Raw genomic sequence first — 12020 nt, 5'->3', positions numbered from 1 at the left:
TATTATCTTAACATATACGTTTAAAAATAACTACAACAGTTTACTTTATCTCCATCAAAATAACATAGGAGTTATAAATTAAAAATTTGTTGTAATTTCCTCTATAACCATTAGGTGTACAACGCTTCAATATATACTTAAAAAATTGTGTTTTTTCAAAGCTCCACAAAATAGTTTAAAAACTCGTTTTTTGTTGAAAAATTTAATACACATTTTTACCAAATTTGATCAAAATTGGTTAAATATATAAATAAATTTTAACGGATGGTGGTTATGGCCTCTGAGGAGATCAATACAATTAAGAAAATCGGTCCCGGGTCTAGGTCTTTTTACGAGACCTACGACCTGTGGTAAAACCTTATTCCATATGGGAAATTCGCTAATTAGTCTAGTTGAATGACCTGATGTTTTAAGGACTGTCAATATCTCTTTACTGCAAAATGAACAAAGAATGGAATACAGGAACCTGTTTTTGGCTGATTAATGAATTTAAGATGAGCGTATCATATGGTGTGGGACAAATCAAACTTTTCATGCTTTTAAAACCAAGCATTTCACCTTGAGATTTGAGAGGCTGACTTGGTCAGATCTGACCCGCTTGTACAAAACGTCTGACTTAATTTACAATTGCTATTAAAAATGACAAGGTATACCTCTTCTCCAATTCGCAGGATTAAAAATGGAGTTATCACTGGAATTACTTGGAAAGCTATCAGGACTCCAAGGTTCGTAGCCTTGCATAAGTCCTCCTTTAGGTTTAGTAGCTTTATTAGCTGAAACAAATTTCAAATATTATTGACAAAAAATTAATATTCTTAAACATATACCTATACAATGGTTTCTAAAGAGTTCAGGGCAGTAATTTGAATCGATGCGGCCCCCGGCAGCTCACACCAGAGGGGCCTCTCTAAGATGATTCAACTGGATGAACTCAACCCATTGTGTTCAACATGAGTACTACGGTAATAGATTATTTGATATAGGCCTATGAGAAATTCGCTAAAAATAAAATCTTTTTCATTTTTTCAACAATACTATTATTATTTGTTTGCGAAACTTGTTCACTTGGTAACAGGTAAAAATTGTTGACCTTCGGGCTTCGGCCTAAAATCAGGTCGGGTCAAAATTGGTTTACAATGAAAAGAATTTATAGTAGGCATACGGTACGATTGGTTTACTAGGGTTTAACAACAGCAATACAGATGACCCCCTCTCAACTGACCTCACAGTTGCATTAACCGATAAGCGGATTATCCGCCCTCACTCGTAAAATATTAGTTTGTTTTTACCAAATTCATTAGCAGTTTAACCTTTCTAGGAATTTCGGTATTTCCACTTCCATGCTCGGCGATGGGGACAATACGCTAAACTCTACAGGATGTTACCAAGAAAAAGTTATTTTGTATTATCCTAAATAAACATCCTGTCTCGTAACAAAATGATTACTTGTATCTTTTACTAAATTGAAATTTTACCTTTGTCATCCAGCTCCTGATTTATTCAACTTGTTACGGCCGTTTCAGCATCACTATGCCATCGTCGGACTGTTAAGCCAAAAGGCGTCGTTAAAACACAAAGACATATACACACACATATTTGTCAAAACGGGGTTTTGAAAGCAGGCCTGTTGAGGATAGTACATTCCCGAACTTGAGCAGGTAGTCCGACGATGGCACAGTGATGCTGAAACGGCCGTAACAAGTTGAATAAATCAGGAGCTGGATGACAAAGGTAAAATTTCAATTTAGTTATAGAACCAGCTCAGGGGCTAGAAAATATGGATTATAATGTATGTTTTATTTGGACAATAATTCTTTAGGCCTATGTATTAAGATGGATTTTGAAAGCATCAATTAATATTACTAAAAGTATGAAAATAAGAATTTTTAATGACAACTACAATTATAATTTATTCCTCTGAAAGGATTTGACGATAACAAGTTGGGTTTATTTGTGACTTTTCTATCGACAATACTTAAAATTAGCCTAGATAAAGTGTAATTCCAAATTAATATAACTTAATTTTTCAAGTACCTATTAACTTAGGAATTGCCCATTTTAACCAAGCTTTTAGGTTATCCAACCTAGTTCCGGTTCTGTTACGGTCGGTTAAGAGGGGGTTTAAATTATTGTCCTTGGTCACAAAGAAATTGTATGCATCTACTAAGTTTACAATGCAATAGTGAAAATCTGTTGCGGTCATGGAGACTTCTGCTACATATCCTGCAATCACAACAAATTTGTGAACATCTTCCGCAATCATTATTGTCGCTCGCGATTGTGTGAAAATCATTAGCACAAAACTAAGTCACCCTCGATCATGCCATACACAGCAGTCTTGATGAAATCGTTGACATCTTTCATGAACCCGGAGGAATCGTTAACATTCTTTACGGTACAAAATTATCAAAAATCTTTTGCCATCATGGAGATATTGCAGTCTCTCACGATCACGGTGAAACCACAATCGTCTCTACAGTTTTAGTGAAACCGTAATTATCTTTTGCGGTCGCCTGTTATTTTAGTCACCCCCTATTGTTGTGAAAAATGTAATTCAATTGTAATTTTCAATCGCACAATCTACGACCGCGAGAATAAAATCTGGGCTCAAAAATCATACACACTAACTAAACAATGACTAGCCTAATTAAATAATTGGTAAAATTCATTTTTCCTTAAATCTGAGAGTTTGGTCTTAAGATAAGTTTAAAGCTCAACGATACATTGATAGGAACCATTCTTACACTGACATGGCCTTTTCTCAAGTTGACATGGCAAGCTACCTTACTGGAGGGTTCTGACAACAACGGTGTTACTTGAATGAATAATTACAAAATGCAAGTCAAGGCTACTGAAATCTACGATAAAATACCCAAGGTTATTTTCTTTTGAAAGTCATTTTTATATCATACCTAAATTTGATTATGAACATGTTTTTCTCATCTAGATCAAAAGTAACTTACTTGTAACTGGATCCATTCTGGTAAGAATTTTTTTTCTTCAGGTCCAATATTAAGTCATTTATTTACATTATCTGAAACAACAAATAAATAAATAATTACATATGTATTGAATTGTAAAGACTTATCTGATGATCCACATTCAATTTAATTCCACTCCATCTCCCTCATCTATCAATACTATTAAAAGAATTCATAGGATTTTTGTGTACAGCCAATCTATATAAATAAAATTAGAGTTTTGTCTGTACATTGCTTAGAATAATGAACTTTTTGGTTATTTTTACATTTCATAGGTCAGAGAAACCGAATCAAACCTTATCTCAATTTCTGTCTGTCTGTCTGTCTGTCTGTCTGTCTGTCTATCTGTCATTCTCTTGGTAACGCTAAAATACGCACTTTATTACAACTACTCCTCAATAACTATAGCACTGTCCCGCCTGAAACTTATTTTCCAAATACTATACATATATGAGATGGTTTTAGACGTATTTCATCGAATATGAGACAGTTAGATATTTAACAGTAAACCCTTGAAAATCAAGTTTTTGTCGATTTTTGACGTGGAATTTCTGGAAGCCCATGTTAACCTTATGAGAAATGAAATTATTGAATCTTAACAGCTGTTTCAATTAAACAAGTTGGTTCTGTTCTGTGATGTTCAATAGCATTAAAGTTACAAGGATTACCAACAGGGTGCAGCACTAGCACTATTATTTCTTTTACATTTATGACAACAGCTAATTTGCAACCTGGAGGCGAGTGAGCGTAGCGAACGAGCTAACCTGAAGGCAAGTGAGCGTAGCGAACGAGCTAACCTGAAGGAAAGTGAGCGCAGCGAACGAGCTCCAACATACAGGTGAGTGAGCGTAGCGAACGAACTTCAACCAGGACGTGATTGAGCCATGCAAACGAGATCAGATAGTAAAAATAAAAGTAAGCCTACCGTTATAGGATCGACCGGCAGACACAGAGGTAATTTAACCTTTTATTGATTGTCATACCGATCCGGAACAACAAAAAACAACATAAAATGAAGCTATGTATAATAGTTTGGCCAGCATATCTTAAAATATGCAAACCAACTGCTGTTCGTTATATAAGAAGGTTTCAACTGAATATTATAAGATCCCCGTGCGTAGAACGGGTACACAGCTAGTTCAAACTATAAATTTATTTTTATAGGCATATTGGGTATATCAATTTAAAGCTCTTATCCTCTAGATGTGCTTTTTGCTGGTTTGGATGATATTTCATGAAATCCCTTCGTCCTACAGGCTTTTAAGATTCCAGAGTCTGTGCTGAATTCTGTTGTCAATCATCTAAACTGTTTCAAGTTCCTACTTTTTTTACAACAAACAGATGGCCATAATACAATTTTTTTTACACCCACCAAAAATGGGTTATCTGTAGTTGGTGATGTTTCAGCGAATTCAAGTAAAATATTGTAATGCTATTATAAAATGTAAAGAAGAAAATGACTTGTGTTGGATTTTGTGTTGTGATTTGATTTTGTGTTTTCATTGTATGTTTTATTGATATTTTAGGGAATTTAAGTAAAATACTGTATGTAATGTTATTTGATTAAATTGTAAAGAAGAGATTTTGTGTTTTCATAGTATGTTTCATTAGCATTTGTAATTTTACTAAGATGCTTCGAAGAGATCACATACGCAACGCAAATAATAGAGATTTGATGAGAGATGATTGTTTTCACCCTTATCAACTATATCAAAGATTTTAAAGTCACAAAGTGACGCAGGCTACTATTTTGAATTAATTACATTTATTCATTTAAATACATACCAACAGCAGAGCCATTTATAAAAGATTTAACAAACCATCAAACACAAATAGTACTGTATTGTGCAATCGTGATATGTTAAGTCATTAACCTTGGTTTAGTAATAAAAGCTTAACGTTTTAAAATCACGCTCAAGCAAAAGAAAAATTACACAACCCTTTACAGCAATAAATCACGTAAAGAAGATAACGGTAGAAAGTCTAGTAAGCTACTGCTACCGTAGTCAGCATAGGCTACTACTTATGTTGTTTCAACGAACAAAAGAATGTTGATAAAAACATTAAGATATCTCATAAAACAGCAAAAAATCATAGTACTTAGTCTTAAAGATAATAACAACAGTCGTTAAATAAGATCAAAATAACAATGTACGACGTAAACGTAAAACACCGCTTATTCTTTCTGTTTGTTCTTCATATTCTTTCTTTGGTTTCTCTTCGTCCACACATTCAACAAGTTGCCATAGTGACTCATCACTCAATCACAAACTGTTGTGACATATTAAGCCCACAGCAGACAGTTGTGTAAGGAGCAGACAATTGTCAGTGCAAGCGGATAGCTTGACCTTGAAGCTAATTATGGCAATTTCTTTGTTTTGCTTCTATTTATTTAAATAATCCGCGATGTTTCAAAAACAATAATGGGGGAACCTACAGTAAATAAAAAATGGCCAGAAAATAGTGAATTATACAGTGCATATACTGAAGAAAATCAATGTAAAATGTTCTTGGCATTTTCTATTTTTGGGATTCTGTAACATAGTTTATCACAGGTAATATGCAACAATTCTCCCATAGAAGCACCCATCAAATAATCTGACATTTCATGGCCGGAAACTAAACATTCAAGTTCAACCCTGTCGAAGGTCATTCGCCTGTGACAATGTGACTTGTTCCCCTGAGACCGGTCCGGACCATCCGGCGGCTGATCCAACCGTAGCCGAACTAGAGGGAGCCTACTGTATTTCATTATTAATTGCCAGTATCTCCAATTCAAGTTAGCTACTTAACTTATTTGCTCTAAAATTTAGTAACTTAAAACATATTTCACTTTAGTGAGTAACTTGTAGGTAACTGATTAAAAAACGCCCCCCAACATAGGCTATTTTTTATATTAGGGATGTGTAAAATATAATATTCCTAATATCACTTGGACATTGGTAACTTATTGGTGTCGAGAATCGTTTGTCACAAGTTGATTCCGATACCAGACACTTTTTAGATGTGTGATAAGAAAATTACCATTTTTGTGACGACCGGGTGGTGAATGTCTGTAAGGTCGTAAGAGATCATCCGAATGTTTCGCGATCGCTAAAGACGATGACAATGTCTAATTTTGTACAAGACCGCAGGAGATGACGTGACTGTGAGAGACAATGATAATGTCTTCATGGACGCGCAAAATGATCAAAGGTTTTACCGCGATCGGCGGAGACGATTTCATTATAATGTCTACCCGACCGTGAAGACGACAATGATGTCTATTCAACAGCGGGAGATTATTCATAACTTTGCTGTGATCCCGTAAGAAGACGATAATGAATACAAGACCGCAGGAGATGATCAAAGTTTTGCTGTGATCGCAGAAGACTTTGATGATGTTTTCGTACCGCGGAGGATATTCATTATTTTGCCGTGGGAGACAACGACGATGTCTTCATGGACGCAGGAATCGATCACATGTTTTTCACGATTGGGGGAGACGATTATAATGTCTAGGGACCGACCATTAAGACGACTATGATGTGTACACAACTACGGGAGCTGAACAGAATTTTTCCGCAACCGCAGAAGACAACAATAATTTCCATATGACCATATTTTTCAAACAAAATTAACTTAACTTATACCATTGACTATATATACCTACAGAAGACATCCCATAGCCATAGTGGACCTGTCGCCAGCAATTTGTTGGCTAGGAGCGCTAGAACAGCGCTAGCTTGTGGTGCGATCTATCTGTAAAGGTTAGAAACAGTCTCGACGCATGCGCAGACGAGTAGATGAGTACTTAGCAGTCGACCGCTCAGCGCTCAGCTCCTCCACTCCAGCTTCCAGCTGACGATCAGATGATAGCTGTGAGGGGGGCGGGAGAGTGGAGTAGTGGAGAGAGTATACAAGCGTCGCTGTCACTACAACAATATCCAGAATGAAAGGTCAATGAGCTGAGCAAAAACTACTCTCGATCAGCTGTGGTGACACGTCACTCGCATTACACTATGTGAATGTTGTCTCACCGCGTGCCCTGGCCCTACTTTCGTTTCATAAAAATGAATTCGTTAGTGGTGTTTGATGGTTTGACTAGACCCAGGTTTCTTACTCTTTACATTATGTTGAGACGCACACGAATGTTGTTTAGTGCTGTTAAACAACACTAAGCCTACTATAGGTACAATTTTTTATTTGTTAAATTTGTATTCGAAGCTTTCAATTGATTGAAGTTTGTGTAATTTGTTTTTATGTTACCAGCGACTAATTACTCCTTACTTTATTCAATAAGTAATAAACCATGGCTTTTTATAAGAAGTTTTTATCCTACCAACTATGTTAAATTTGTGTTGTATTTTACATGCATTTTCAGTAAAATGTAATGAATAAGCAATAAAGAGGATTTGAAACTTGAAGTATTAAATAATATGGGCCTATTTTGACTACTTACACATTATGAATTATATAATGAACATTTGAATCGTCATCTAGAAAAGTTTGAAGACATAATTTTAAAACACGTAAAACATACAGAATAACATAAGAAGGATCACGCCTGATGCCGTCACCGCGTTGTGGTATAAGTCAAATAATTACAATAGTATAAACTTTATAGTTCGGACCACTTAAATAAAAACAAAAATAAAATATAATGCATTTACACCTTAATAAGGAATTTATCTTCCAATTAAACGTATTTACACAACATCTATCTATACTTATTTAATACGCAAGCAGGATTTTTTTGACAATTACGATCTATTTCATGCATCTATATCAGATTAAGACAGATTCATGTCGGAAATCTATGGCAATCTCTTGGGAGCAGAACCTGTACCTGTTAACCTCTGCTTTTTGAACTGTCAAATTTAAGTATTTTTATAGCTGACTTTAATTAATTGATATATTTACATTCTTTCAAAATGTAAACATGGAAAATTTGGCAGCCAGTGGGGCATAGCCCAAGGGAAATATGACAATTAAATGCTATAATATTGCATTGTCGTCCACGAAATTTTTATGCAAACACACTTCCAAACATCGCATTTGTGTCTTAGTGTTTCAAATTTCAAGTCTCTACATTGGGAACTTCGTTTGAAATTGATATCAAAATTTGTAGGAAAGTGAGCTAATATAAACAAGCCCATGGGGCGTAGTCCAAGGGAAATGTGAAAATTAATTGATATACTATTGCATTGTCTTATATTTGTGAGCTATGTTTCAAGTTTCAAGTCTCTAACTCATCGGGAAGTTAGTATAAAATTGATTGCAAAATTTGTACCAGACAAGAAAGCGAGCTAATACAAACGTTTTAAAATAAAGTTCTGGAGTCTATGAATGTTAAAGATTGTATAATAAGAGAATTGGGGCTGATTTTTGCGATTTAATACAAACATATTTCAACACATTTAATTTCACTGCCTGTTTATGTAAATAATGCTATGTTTGTTAAAATCTGAAATTTTTTAGCTATCATTAAACTATAATTTTATGATAAAATTTTAAATAGGTTTGGGACATCATAATTACCCAAGTAATTATGATGTTGTGGAACTCTAGTTCCACCAGCCCAAACACGGGTAAACCATATGTGCTGAATCCATACAAGTTCCAATGCTGATAAATTGTAAGATATTAATTTACAATAGATCTTAATAACTTAATAGATTTTAATTTATTTGGAACTGATAATGACAATGCATAACGCATTGTTTGTTTAATTAACATGTTTCTTTAATTTTTAGAGTTTTGTGAGTACAGACATAATTTTATCATGTTAACTGTCTGTATGAACTTGTACGGAGCGAGTATGAGGATGAGCATACTGCGTTGTCTCTGTCTGTCGTCGATAGGACGGCGCCGGCGTGGCGTCAGAATACTTCCACCACCTCCCGGCTCAACCTACCCCTCTGCTCACCATCCCTCACACCAGTCACCACACATACACATACCATAAACACAACACTAACACATTGACGCTAGCTGGTCTGACTCATCGATTTACAACACGTCTGACCTTGACTAACTGCGTATGTTGTGCACTAGTGTAGTTGACAACAGTTCATACTCAATGTCAGTTGACAATCAATTTCAACTACTCTCTTGTAAAATGGCGTTTGCCGTGCATGTACCGGTAATAAATAAATAAATAAAAATACTTCATTCTTCTTCGAAATGTGGTTGCCGTGCTATTTCTTTGCGTGTTAATAGCAATATTATTTTCGTGAATGATTTTGTTTTAAAAATAAACTGTTTGTCTTTGAAAATGCGTAACGTAATGTATTCAATTATCTACCACATAAACTTATCTAGGCCTTAGTACAGTACTTTGGACTTGAGGTTAAGCATTTTCAGATCTAAATAGTGTTGTATTGTACCGATGGACACACCACACGTTTTAAAGAAGATTTGTAAGGAATCATGTTTCAGTCCTATTGAGGGGGGGGGGTGCCAAAATAGGTTTGTTCGGGTCACGTGTTTATGTTTTGAAGACTTCTTGACGACCTCCTAGGAGCAACAACACGTCTTAAGCTTGACAATGACACCTTGGTGTCGAAACCGGTCGCTATGCAGACGACTAATGGATTACATTGGCAAGAAAAAAGTATTTAACCTCTAGAATATATTGTTATTTTATTGATGTAAAAATACATTTAAAGACAGCAACGTATATTTGCAGAGCTTTAATGTAGTTTTCACCACACTATGATGTTTCAGCTGTTTTACATACGTTAATTGGTGGCTGAATGTTACATTTTGCTGGCCATGCCAGCTGTCATTGTTATTTGGGGACCGAGCAGGTTTTTACATCCTTAGGGCCGCAAAATCAGCTGTCCACTTACTTTCTTAAAACACGAATGCATATTACATAAACATTCAGTATCCATAGCATTACAATATAATTGTTTTATTTTCAACGCTGTCTAGCAACTATTTATAATTATTTTTTATGATCCCTCAAATTACTTCTTCACATAACCTTAAAGTGTTTGTAGTGTTTACTATGTGTGCATTATTATTGTGGTGAATAAATAGTTTTTGATAAATAGTTTTAATAGGGTACTTATAGTTTGGTGGAAAATAGCGTTGGTACCACGTGTAATCAACCTTTAACTTAGGTCTACAATGGAAACTCCATGTACAAATTCAAAACTTAAATTTATTAATTATTATACAAAACTTAAATTTATTAATTATTATACAAAACTGATAGTGAAAGAAAAGGAAGGGGGTTCACAATAAATTGTACAAACAGTGGGAGATGAATTTACTTTAAAAAAACTTTAGGCTAGGCCTATTACAATGGTTTTAATTAATTAGGTTCAATGTTATAATTTACTGCAAGGATCTTGATCTCAGGTGGGGTGATCGAGCGGCATTTGAATTTAATCTTGTGATATAAGCCTAATTAAATTTTGTTTTAAAATATAAAGTAACCTATGTTCGAATTATAGCCTAGATTGGTTGAATTAATAATAGTTCTGAATAAGTTAAGCTTCTATTAGTTCTTGACTTTGAATTTAAGTACAAATGTCCAAAGGTTGGGCCTAAAAAAAGTTTTAATGCTTCCAAAGGGGAAAATGTCTATTGGAGTAATCTCACCAAAATTGATGTCTTCTTTGAAGTAAAGTTCTTGATGTTATATAAATTATGAATGTTCGTCACAAGGATGGTTCTTCTTTCAACAAATTTCACTAATTTTGTCCGAATAATGTACTTTTTTTATAAAATTTTAATATTAAATATGTAGTGTCTAATTTGCATCTTTCATACTATCTTGGCTCTATTGGAAGTGATGATGGTCTGATGTATTGTTGCACTCGCATATGTCAATGCCGACTTAATAATATAAAATTATAGGCCACTGTTCACAAATATATTATAACAAATTTCATTTGCTAGAGAGCTAAATTATAATTTTGAAAAGTTATTTAAATAAAATTATATTGAATTTGAAGCAATTTTGTTACAAAAGTTATAGGCTATTGTATATTTACATGAAATTATGTTATTTGAAAATTTCTATATTATATTGTATTAAATTGATTAACTTACCTATTGGTCTGCATGGACAATTAATTTCTATATATGGTTTGAAAATGGATTGACATTTAGATAAAATGAAAAACATATGGTGGAAATTAAATTATTCTATTAAAAAAATATTAGTGAAAATATTGAATTGTTACACACGGACTGAAATGGTTTTCGGCCCTAGGTACAAAATATACTATTTTATGAGTTTGTTATACAATTATTTACCGCACATATTGTATTTAACCGGGAACTGAAATGCAAATAAAGGGTGCAAACAAGGGGAAGCGAGACAAAGAGAGAGAGAGAGAGAACGAGAAGGAATGTGCGAGCGAGAGCGATGCAGAGCAGGCCGCGGGGCGAGGGGGGAATGTGGGAGAGAGAGCGCAGATCGAAAAAAAATCCTACTATCGCGCGCCTACCGGCAGCTTACATCACATACTTGCTCCCGAGACCTGGCTCACACTACTACCGGCCTATAAGCGTGGTTTGTCTTCAGTATGTATATATAGTCAATGCTTATACCTATAAAACAGTAACCTATACTTAAAAGTGTTTTAAGTTTCTAAGATAAGTTGTACATTTTACTAAAATCCTGTGATTGCGCAAAAATGGGCCAACGTTAAAACCTTTAGGCCTACTGTGGACACTTGGAGGGTTAAATCCCTTAAGTTTGCCAGTTTGCCTAGGCCTAGTAAGTTAATAACAAAAGAGATGTCACTTCACAAAAGGGAGGCCTACGCATCCATTGGTTATTAACACGATTTGAGCCCAGGACCTCGGGGACCGAAGTTCCACACTGTGCCACTACTAGCTTGCTCCCCAAATTGACCTTATGACCTTATTGAGCTATGATTTGTAATATTGGATGCTGGAGGAAAAAAAACATAATACTGTACTATCATTGTAGTTGAACTAAAAGTAGAGTAGTCGACATCCAGCGCTAACACCGAGGTTGAGAAGCTAGTTGGAGGCTACTTGGTGAAAAAAGTTGTAATTTTTATCAACATAAGT

This window comes from Macrosteles quadrilineatus, unplaced genomic scaffold, assembly GCF_028750875.1.
Source record: "Macrosteles quadrilineatus isolate MER2022 unplaced genomic scaffold, UCM_ALF_1.0 Scaffold_6__1_contigs__length_79288215, whole genome shotgun sequence".
NCBI lineage: Eukaryota > Metazoa > Arthropoda > Insecta > Hemiptera > Cicadellidae > Macrosteles > Macrosteles quadrilineatus.
The sequence above is the reverse complement of the archived record's forward strand: the minus strand, read 5'-3'. Positions refer to the sequence as shown.